Source organism: Etheostoma spectabile, chromosome 10 (assembly GCF_008692095.1).
Source record: "Etheostoma spectabile isolate EspeVRDwgs_2016 chromosome 10, UIUC_Espe_1.0, whole genome shotgun sequence".
NCBI lineage: Eukaryota > Metazoa > Chordata > Actinopteri > Perciformes > Percidae > Etheostoma > Etheostoma spectabile.
The window spans coordinates 19,461,270-19,472,612 of record NC_045742.1 but is presented as its reverse complement, the minus strand read 5'-3'; the positions used below and the strand labels follow the sequence as shown (position 1 = coordinate 19,472,612).

The following is an 11,343-nucleotide window of genomic DNA, read 5'->3' as shown; positions in this document are numbered from 1 at the left end:
CGATTTACAAACATTAGTACTAAGCTAATGGGTTTCCTGCCATTTGCAGTAAATGCAATTTGATTAATCCAACAGTCTGACTTCCTCAGGACTAGCTGGTCTGATTTACAACTAAGTACATCAAGTGTAGCCATAGAGACGCAGCTAAATTGCAATAGCTCTGTTCTGCTGTTTTGATTATTGTGTTTTTACCCCTTAGGTGGGGTTAAATGAGAGATAATGTAATAGTGTGTTCCCAATAGAGCTCTGCCCTTTGCAGGACTGTGAACAGCAGGTCGATATGAAGCCTGTACCCACAGGAAATGTCATTTAGTTTTGTCATTTATGTCTTAAGAGAATTAGGTTCTGGGTCTTTCAAGTTAATTTATAAACATGATCTGGGAGAAGTAAATAGATGTTGCAGTCATTGTCTCATTCATTGCCTCCCCCTTTTCTCCATTTTCAGAAACAAAAATGTTAATCCACAGGCAGGCATGCTCACTTACAATAAACCCCCACTGTGGTTCGTAAATTAGTGGTTCAGTCAAGTGATCCTTTTACTGTGTCACATGGTTCCTCTTTTGCAAAAGAAGAGTAGTAAGGGCTGTCAGAACATGCTGTGAGCTCACCAAGGCCATAGACTAATCTTTACCACTTCTTTTATACTAAAACGGTGTGGCTGTAAAAATGCTGTTAACAGAAATGGAATTGAAGGATGTGGTTATGTCACGTGAGGCAAGAATTTGTTTGAACACTATCTAAGTAAATCATTAGATTGAGACTCAACAATAAATGTTAGAAATACATATCTACCATAATTACATACTTAATCCAGATCTTTGCCCAAGGCAAACAACATTCATTAAGGTGCAGTTAGTGATTCTGCGCAAAGAAGCGCAGATGCCCTGTGCAAATTACTCTTTGTTAACCCATACCTTGACATTTATTTTGTAGGTATCCTTAGAGCAGAAGAGTGCCACTGTCATATTTGACCACAGCCAACAGGGCCAGAGTCTCTGTCGAGGCCATCGAGACATGGGCTTTGAATCAGTCTTATCAGGCTCCAGCACAGCCCAAACCCGTCTCTACAGATGACCCAACTGATCCCCACCTCCTGCCTGACACCTGCAACCCACAGAGGCTTTGGAGAAGCTATCCCAGATTCAGGGAGTGTTGGATGTCAGAGAGAGCCCAGCTCTCATGGGTTTCACTGTTACCTTTGTTCCTTCCCTGACTTCTTTGCAGCAGCTGAGTGAGGTGGTGTGCCAGTGTAAAGCCTCTGGAGGTCCCACACCCAGCGGCCAAATGCAAAAAGGCCAAACTTTGTCTCCATCTCACACCACCACGGGAGGGTTTCACTCCTAAGTTGAGCATTGAAGGAATGACCTGTCACTCTCCTGCACCACCACTTTGAAGGGAAGATTGGAAACTGAAAGGGATTGAAAGGATCAAAGGATGTACTTGAACTGTTCACATGCTTGTGGTCAGTGTTTGCTTCACTGCCTGAGCTAGAACTCAATATTGGAACAGTCTCTGCACTAGGAATGGCGCATCATGACTGTCCTGTCGTTTGTCAGGCTTCCAGGTTCCCCCATGTTTTTGCAAAGAAATCCTTCCACTAGTATTGAACTTTATCTTAATTGTCATATACACACAGACAATGTAGTGAAATTGTATACTGCATTTAACCCATCCTAAGTATAGGAGCAGTGGACCGCTACCCATACAGCGTCCATGGAAGAACTTGGGGTTCAGTTGTCTTGCTCAGGGACACTTTAAAAACCCAGTTACAAAGTGCTTCACACATGCAGCACATTAATAATGAATTATAAAAGCATTAGATGTTACTCCGTATTTGAACAGAAATAAAAAGACACATCAATACTGAATTACAGTATCTCCAAAGAAAGTGTGTTTTTTTTCTTTAAAAAATGTCAGACAACCTAATTTCCTCAGGCAGGTTGTTACAGAGCCCTGTCCTCTCTAGTTCAAAGTTTTGAAAGACCCCTGCCTGAGGATCTCAAAATAACAGACTTGTACTAAATGTTGTTTTGATGTGATTGAACATATTTCATGTATGCAATTTGTTTTTTAGTGGTTTTAAGAGTTGTTTTGTATACCTCATTTATTTCAATCTTGTCATCTCCAAAATGCACTCCGTTCTAGTGAAATAGTCTTTTTATAAAGTCCTTTATGCTTTGATTTTTTTAACTTTGTCATGCCTTTTATTCTCACACAGTTGTTTAGAGACTCAGGAAGCTGCAATCGTGTATCTGCCTTACCTCATCACTATCCAAACCATCACCGACCAGATTGTTGTGGCCGGCTTCAAGGCATTTGTCAAGTCTAAGCCTCGTCCTCTGCACTGTCCCCCAGCGAAATTGAACGTCTTGTTGATTCTCCAAAACAAACTGTCTCTTCTCACCATCAGAGACAGAGGAGAGCGAAGTCTCATAGACACAACACTTGTCACGCTCAGGGTGAAAGGCATGCACTGCCGTTCGTGCGTGGTGAATATCCAAGACAATATCTCTAAGCTCCTGGTGTCTCTTCTGTGGAGGTCTCTCGGAAGGAGAAGGCCTCCATCTGCTACGATCCTCTAAGGCCCTGTGACTCAGTTGCAGCAGGCATTGAGGAGCTCCCTCCAGGAAACTTTAAGATTCAACCCTGGGACCTTCTGGGCCTCTCAGTCCTGTTTCCTATCACCCACGCCTACTTTTTTGCCATCTAGGCCTGCACGTGCAACCCAGGCCAAACCTGCTGCCTCCCAGCCTTGTATTACCCAGCCTTTAGCATCCGTAGTTAAATTCACATTGAGGGTATGACATGCAACTCCTGTGTCCAGTCCATTGAAGGCATGATCTCCCAAAGGAAGGGGTGATGTCAGCCCGGTTTCCTTGCTGATCACCAGGGGACTTTTGAGTATGATCCCTCCTGACCACACCAGAGGAGCTGAGGGAGGCTATAGAGACATGGCTTTGATGCCTTCCTACCTGGTAAGAGGATAGTGGAGTGGTTGTTGAGGTCGGCTAATTTCTTTGTTTTTGACTAAAAATTTCCTGCAGATAGTCTAAAGCTTCTTCTGTTGCCTTTGGATGCTTGTCAGCAGTGGGGGTAGTGAGCTCTGATTTTGAGACATCAGACCTAACTGCAAATTTGTCTTTTAAAAACTATAATTTGTGTCTACAGAGACCAATTCTCTGCTGCCCTGCACCAAATTGCAGTCTCTTAGTCTTCGAGTCTAGCACATTCGAAAGATAAGGAGCTGGACAGTGACCTACACAAAGAAACCCCACAGGACGCAAGGAGACTCACACTCTAAATGCTTCTCCAAATTGGAGGATGACTTGTGCTTCTGTGTGGCAAACATCGGAGAAACTCAAGAATGAACATGGTTTGTAAAAACATCTAGTATTACATTTTTTTTTAGTGATTGTATCTCATTGATTTCAGCAGGGCTAAAGAAAGTCTTTACTGTTGTGCAGGTATCTACTCAGTTCTGGTAGCACTATGGCTAGTAAAGCAGAGGTGCGATATAATCCTGAGCTCATTGACCCGGGGAAGATAGCTGAGTGTGGAAGAGCTGGGCTTCACTGCCTCCGTTATGGAGAACTATGAAGGTTCAGATGGAAAACTAGAACTAGTGGTGAACACTCAGGTGTATTGTTTGTTACATTAAAAAGATAAGATGCATTCACAGTTTTATTTCCACAATATGAATCCATAAATAAACATTTTAATCTCTGATTTAGAAGATTGTAATACAGGCAACCTCGTTTTCATTAGATGTATGAATCATGTCTGTTCCTCACTTTGTACTCTTAAATATATTTCCCTTTCACTTGACTGCTCCTTTTTTTCAGGTCAGGGGAATGACGTGTGCCTCTTGTGTTCACAAAATCGAATCCAGCCTCATGAGAGAAAAGGGATTATATATGCCTCTGTTGCCTGGGCAACCAACAAAGCACACATTAGTATGACTCAGAAATTAAAGGGCCGCGAGACATCATCAAGCTGATCGAGGTATTATTACGTCGGTTATTTAACATTTGTTCAGTTATTTAAATGTTCCTTATTTTGCACCAATTGATATTCCTGCAAACCAGAAAATTTGGAATACCTTTCATATGAAGTGCTAAATCAAGAGTAAATCTGATCAGTGTTTGACTTTGTTTGTAGAATCTGGGGTTTGAGCATCTTTGGTAAAGGCGACCGCACTGCCAGTCACCTGGACCACACAAAGAGTACGCAGTAAGTAGCATTTTGTTTTTTCCACATAAGAACATAAAAGAGCCCTCAATTACGTCTATCATTTTAATCCAATTTTTAATTTCTTTTTAAAATGATACCTCAATAAAATCGGCAGCTGTTAATAAGGTTGTCAGTGGAGAAAACACCCCCACTCAACATTTCTCAATGCAGTCTGTAAAAAAACCACACCACTTCTCTAGAACTACAAATAGCTTGAAACATTACTGCCAGGAAAATATAAATGAAGCCTTGTTTAAGGCTTTGGAGAGTTTCATGCAGTAGCGTAGGCAGAAATAGTATTTGGGCGGACCAGTACAAAAGTGAGTAGGTCATTTTCAAAAAGACAAAGTAGCAAAAAGTACAAACTGTAAAAAAGTATTTTACCTTCCAACATATCTGCATACAAGGCAATAGCAGAACCTTCACAACATGCTCAACCAATAGCTAAAAGTTTGTACACAACAATATAGCAAAAACCTGTTGGTTTTAAGCTTTTCAGGCTATATATATTTGTTAAAATTAACCATCTTATTGCACAAAGGTGACCACTAAATATGAAACAACAGCAGAGGAGAAGGATTTTACATACTGCATGACATAAAATAGCCCACATCAGACAGAAATTGCCGATGTAACATATCCTTTGTGCATTCATAACAGAATGTTGCTTCAAGACTACGGTCAGATGTGCAAATGCGCTAGCACAGTAAAGAAATATTCTAGAATAAAAACTTCAGCCAAGCATTGTTTGATTTATGAAAGATATAATGAAATGCAGTGTATCGAGTCCACAGCAGTGACAGGATCAAGAAATCTCCGGTGTGTAAAGTGGGCGGCCAGTGCCGCCCTGGTCCATTATCTGACTACGCGCCTGGTTTCATGTCAACTGGTGAACTGTAGATGGGCGATCAATTTTTGAAAAATGTAAATATATGGGGAATAGGATGGGAAGGGGGGCATGTTATTATTTCTGTAACTGTTATATTATACTTTATATACAAGCACTGGCTTTGTTTCTTCAGCATTATGGGCAACATATGCAGGGTTTGTGGGTCGATGCTTAGAATAAGGATGAAGAATCTCCATGTACATATTCTTTGTCCCACTGTAAAAAGTTAAAACCTAGATCACAGAACAAAATAATTACATTTTCTAATGCACAACTGTCTCTGCTCTATAAGGTGGAGGAAATCTTTCCTGGTGACTTGATTTTCTGTGTGCCTGTAATGGGATGATGACCTACATGATTATCATGGACCACTACATGAATGTTTCACATCAACACAACGCCACAGTCGAGGACCGCAACCATTACCATGCCACCATGTTTCCTGGAGAGACAGCTACTCCATGGCCTCTCCATCATGAACCTCCTCTCCTTCCTATTTTGTGTGCCTGTACAGGTAAATCCGAGGGATTAACTGCACTTCCAGGAAATGGGATATAGAAATTTCAGCAGCACATGCAAATAGATTTAGAAGAGTTTGAGTCAATACAAGCTTTTCTGTTTTTCCTCTCTTTGTTTATTGGAGGTCGTACTTCTACATTCAAGCCTACAAAGCACTCAAACACGGATCTGCCAACATGGATGTGCTAATATTCTGCTACCACCATTGCCTTTACCTCTCACTGGTCGTCCTTATAGTGGCCATGGTGGAAGGCAAAAGTCAACCCCATCCTTCTTCGACACACCGCCTTGCTCTTTGTCTTCATCTCCCTGGGGCGGTGGCTGGAGCAGATAGCCAAGGTTTGGCTCATTATTATATCTATGACATGAATGCAATTGAATGTATTAGTCAATTGTAAATCTGCTTCAATCCAGAGCAAGACATCTGAGGCTTTGTCCAAGCTGATGTCTTACAAGCGACTGAGGCCACAGTGGTCACTCTCAGCAGTGACAAGTCCCTTCTCAGGTACTCTTTGCTCTATTTTTGTTAACCCTTTATATCTTCATTTGGTTTTAGAATACAACATAACGTAATGTTTGCACTTGAAATGTCATTAAAAGGTCTAATGGGATATACAAAAGAGTGCAAGGGATTTTCCACTGTAAAATTAGCTCAAATGTATACACTCAAACTGAGATTCAAATATAATCCCCAGTTTGAATCTCTTGTGTCGTCTAATACACCCTAGTCACGCCTAAAATAGCTTATTTAGATTTCTAGCATCACCCAGTGCCAATGTGTGAAATAAAAATAAAATAATACTTTTCAATCTGGTACTTAGATTTCAGAAATCCTTCTGAGAAATCTGGCTATTAACAATAACAGAAATGGTATAGTAGTAATCTAGTATTTTTCAACACTGTATTTTTTTTACATAATTTACATGTTCGACACTGGTGTCTTCCAGTGAGGAGCAGGTGTGTTGAGCTGGTGCAAAGGGGCGATGTGGTGAAAGTGGTTCCTGGAGGGAAGTTTCCAGTAGATGGAGGGTCTCGAGGGACACTCCATGGCTGATGAGTCTTTGATCACAGGTGGTCACCGCAAATGATCTATGTTTGATCATAGGGGTGGCAATAACATACTAAAATGTAACTATTCAGTTTAAGTGAGCCATGGACAATGTACCACACAATAATTAGCCTTAATTTGTCACATCTTAGTACCGTATTCAATCAGATAAATTACCAGTTCTAACAAACGTATTCTTTGGTTATCTGAGCCATGGTTTCTGCCAAAACTGCAGTATATTCTCTAGATGTCCTGCTCCTGTTTCCTACTGCCTCTGACTGTTGTGTTTTGACCAGCTGTTGCTTTGTGACACCAGGTGAGGCCATGCCATGACTAAGAAGCCCGGGCTCTGTGATTGCAGGCTCCATTACCAGAATGGCTCTTCTCTCAGTGCTCCACATGTTGGCATGGACACCACGCTGTCTCGATTGTCACTGGTAGAGAGGCTCAGCTTCAAAGGTAAATTATATGGTGTGGATCTGCAGTGTCTACCTGCTTTCATGTTTTCATTAAATGCTCAGGTGTTTATTCCTGACATTTATGTTTTTAGGCTCCCATCCAGCAATATGCAGATAAGATCAGTGGCTACTTGTACCATTCATTGTTGGCATATCCCTCCTCACGCTGATTGCCTGGATCATCATTGGGTTTTTAGACTTCTCTCTAGTGGAGAAGTACTTTCCTGTAAGTCTTTTCAATCTTGATATCTTTTTTTTAATTTACATTTTTATTTGCAAATATGACAACACTTATTGGTACAGCTTAAAGAATCAATCTTGATATCTTGATTGTCCACGACTCAGTATAGCATCAGGTAATTACATCTTTTCTTCTTAATTATTTATATATTTTTTACTGATTATAAAACAGAAATGACTAAATGACATTGCAGCTGCTATTGTTCTAAATTCTATTGAACTGTATTTTCTTTATGATGTAAAAGTAAAGCTAAAAGCCCATTTCCTCCCTGCAGATACAACAAGAGCATTTCCAGGGCCGGCAGTGATTCGCTTCGCCTTCCAGGCCTCCATTACTGTATTATGCATAGCATGTCCATGTTCCCTTGGCTTGCAACCCCGCAGCTTCATGGTGGGGACAGGGGTTGGAGCCCAAAATGGCATCCTGATTAAGGGAGGAGAGCCATTGAGATGGCGCATAAGGTGTGTTGATGATGATGATGTTCTGACACCCCTAGTAGTCCAGCCTATGTAATACGAACATTATAAAGGGCTCTGATTTCTGGGTTTACAAAACCACATTAGTCTAGATATTACTCTTATGAAATGCACCTGCTTGTACATCTGTTTCAATTGGATCAATCTCCTTTTATTGGCAGTCCAGACGGTGGTGTTTGATAAGACTGGGACCATCACGTATGGTGCTCCAACGGTTGTCGAAGTCAAGATGTTGTGGAGGGGAACAAAATGCCTTGTTCCCGACTGCTGGCTATCGTGGGCACCGCTGAGAACCACAGTGAACACCCTCTGGGAGCTGCTATCACCAAATACTGCAAACAGGTTGGTCTGTACCACAATTTAACCTAGCAATGCACTTTGGGCAAATTCTCAGATCCTCCACATGATCCTTGAAATCTCTAGAAATATGTTGTTAAGCATCCATTACACTCTGTGCAGAGCTTGGCACGGAGTCTCTTGGTGCCTGCACCGACTTTCAGGCAGTGCCGGCTGTGGCTCCGATGTCAGGTCAGCAACACAGAGAACCTGCTGAAACAGGCGACAGCGACAGCGAGGACAACAACCAGCGCAACAGTGTTCTGGTCCAGATCAGCGATAACCAGATGTCCCCCAGCTCCCATCCACTATCATGGACCCACAGCCACAAAGTATTGGGAAACATATTTTTCTAGTTGTGTATTCGGCAGAAATACTGAAACATTTTTATGTAGTCCTTAAATCTGAATTTAGGTAGTTTGTGATACAGCTGCAGTAAATGTTGTCTAAGTCAAATGATCTGTGTTCAGGCCATGTCCAGACAGCCTCCTATGTTGTCCTGATTGGCAATAGAGAGTGGATGGAGGAATTGCCTGCAGTTCAGACCAGATCTAGATGAGGCCATGATAAGCATGAGCGCAGAGGATGCACTGCTTTCTAGTAGCGTGTAGACATGAGTAGTACTGTTAAACATGAAATTTAGACATTTGCCATCATTTTCTGACTGCAAACTGTTTTGTTCTTGTCTAAAACTACTTGTATTCTTTTGTTAAATTTTCATTTGTACGTAGATCTGCTGTGTGCGATGAAGCCTAGCAGACACAGTAAAACCAGAGGCTGAGCTGGCAGTCCGCACTCTGACCAGCATGGGTCTGGAAGTTGTGCTGATGACCGGAGACAACAGCAAGACCGCACGAGCCATTGCTGAGCAGGTATGGACAGGGGGGTTATAGAGCTAGGTGATGTGAACTGCAATGTTGCATTTATAACCAAAAAACTGTAATATCAAACCAAGATATTATCACGCTATTGCAGAAAGTAAATTCTTAAACAATATCAAGTCTTGTATGATGTTGCAGGTTCTAAATTAACTTTTTTGTTACCAGCCAATTTGGCTGGTGACTTTCTAAAGTTACTAGCCAATCAGAACTACCACTAGCCTTTTTTCCGGTGAAATACTAGTGCCACTGAATGCATTTGTTAATTTATTAACATTGTTGGCATTAAAAGTACATAAAGTACAATACAATAAAAAATAACACAAAGTGCAAACATTTCATTACAGTTTGGTTTATCTATCTATCGAAACTATGTCTTCAGAGCTCTTCTTCTTCGAGGTGTCATCAGAATCTGAGCCACCCTCTATTTCTTTTGGTCCATGTTTGCGCACAAATCAGGCCTGCGTGAGCGCAAACTGTCACATGCCAGATCTAATGGCTTTGTTGGATCAAAGTCTTTGATGCCAGGTGAGCACAACTTGGTTTTAAGAAGGCAGAGAGGGTTTCACCTTTAGGCGGAGCGCCAGTCACTCTTTACCTTCTTCATAACACTGAACCCTCTTTCACAGTCAGCTGTAGTTGCAGGGATGGTCAGGAGCATCAAAAAGATCAAGGACACAGGACACCGATGGCGCGCATTCTGTTCACAGTAGGCCAGGTCTGCTCAAAGTTTCCTGTAGCAGTGTGAGAGAGACAATGTGCATTATGCACCTTTAGTTATTAAAATATGGCATCAAATTTGGATTGTGTCTTGACAACCTGAGTGGAGGAAAGGCAGCTCTGAGCTTCAGCCATGGTTGACACTGACCTCTGCAGTGACTTGGAGAGGTTGCTCAGTTGATAGATGGTGTCATGGAGAAGGCAGCAAAACCTGAGCACTCCACCATCCTTGCCAATGTTGAGGAACCCCTTGGTTTTTGCCCTCAGAACAGCATTGACGTTCGTGGCCTCCTGGGACTACAAGCAAAACAACTGCATTATATCAGACAGCATTTAAAACTGATTAACAGAAAATAAAGCAAACATTAAATAATCCTAAATCTACACTGCTGGTTTTAGTAGGCTATGAATTAACATACCTTCTCCAAGTGGCGTACAATGCCAGCATATCCCCTGAGAAAATTGTCAAGTGCTTTGAAGAGATGTGGTAGCCACCGGGTTCCACCTCCTCTGGTTGGCATCAAAGCCTTCATGTGGAGCTCCCTGTAGTGTTTTAGGCTGGCCCTGTTCACTCCACTCTTATGATATAAGGTATAGAGTCCTCAACAGGTCCTCAACTTTCCGGCCATCACATTTTTCTTATCCGTCTGAGAAGGCAAGCTCTGCTTATGGGCCATGCATGGATCCCCAGCACTTGGTCTGTCTGCACGCAGTTTTGTAACGACACCATTGTTTACTCCTGTCATTACAGATGCTCCATCTGTGGTGATTGCCACTAGCTTGTTCTTCCAATCAGTGCTGACTCCACTTTCCATTATACTGCACACTGCTTCAGCTATATTTGTAGCATCTGGCTTTGAGACAGCTTTTACCCCGAGACAAAATCAACTTTGACTTTCCCCTCACTGGCACTCCTGACGTAGACCATTTCTTCTTCCATAACTGCACTGTCGAGGGATCCATCTGACATGACCGAGATGAACTTGCCATCTGATAATCTTGCCCTCATCTTTCTTCTCTCATCCTCTACTATGTAGTGTATGAACTCTTTAGCCTGATAGTCGTTTGTGTATGTCTCTCCTATCTTCAAGCCTTTCTTCCTGTCCACACTGAAATACATTTTTTGTGTAAATGAAGCCACTGTTGGCGCCTACAACACAGTACATTTTAGTGACATTTTTTTTCTTCTTTTTGAAACCATCAAACAAAGTTTCATCTGTGTCTATGGAAGCACTCAGGATTGTATAAAATACACTGTTTCTAAAACATGTAAATAGTAACGTTAATTCACTTACTCACACATCCATGCGAAGTCGGTAAAAGGCCTGCCCTTTTTTCCAATGGCGTGGGCATTTCGCAAAAGTACCTGCGTCTTCTCCAACTCAGACGTCTTCATTAAAGTGAGGCTTCTCCCAGCAAGGCTCTCTTCAATACGACTTCTTTCAGTCTGTGCTCCCTGCTCTGGCTCCGTTCGTTTCCATGGTTTCTCGCGCTGGTTTGATGGCAAACTGCACGCAGCCAATGGGCGTATGAAATGTCATCACGCAG

General features: G+C 42.0%; 1 pseudogene; it reads left to right on the top strand.

The window, feature by feature from the left end:
* The first annotated feature begins 879 nt into the window (after positions 1–879).
* The window catches only part of LOC116697351 (copper-transporting ATPase 1-like), a 13,123-nt pseudogene continuing 2,659 nt past the window's right edge, over positions 880–11,343 (top strand).